We start from the raw sequence: 517 nt of genomic DNA on the forward strand, positions 1-517 counted from the left end.
AACCCTCCCCCACCAAAGGGAACTCTCATTAAACCCTCCCCCACCAAAGGGAACTCTCATTAAACCCTCCCCCACCGAACGCTCGCCTGTGTTCATGCACGTGCGCCGCCTCCTGGACGCTCAGCACAGGGCACTCGGGTCATAGGAGCTGCTGGCTCGGGGTAGGGGGTGTCCCTGGCCCCTGCCCCGCCTGTCCTGCGTGTGCAGGGACGCTCTCCTCTGAGGGGAGGCCAAGGCCACTTCCCCCCAAACCCTCCCATTCCCTCTCCCGCCTTGTCTCTGCAGACACAGGCCTGCCCTGGAGGGCACGCCAAGGAAAACCAGCGAGGACTCGCAAAGGCGTTTATTGCAGGGCCCTCGGGCCACCTGGGAACCTGCTCACACGGGTGGGGGGAGGGGGGCAGATGCCCACACGCAGGGCCCACTCTCCCGATCCGCGGGCCCCACCCTCCCTGCGGGCCTGGAGACACCACGGTCCCACTTTCACAGGAAGAACAGTCCTGCCCAACAGAACCCG

Source organism: Myotis davidii, unplaced genomic scaffold (assembly GCF_000327345.1).
Source record: "Myotis davidii unplaced genomic scaffold, ASM32734v1 scaffold2863, whole genome shotgun sequence".
NCBI lineage: Eukaryota > Metazoa > Chordata > Mammalia > Chiroptera > Vespertilionidae > Myotis > Myotis davidii.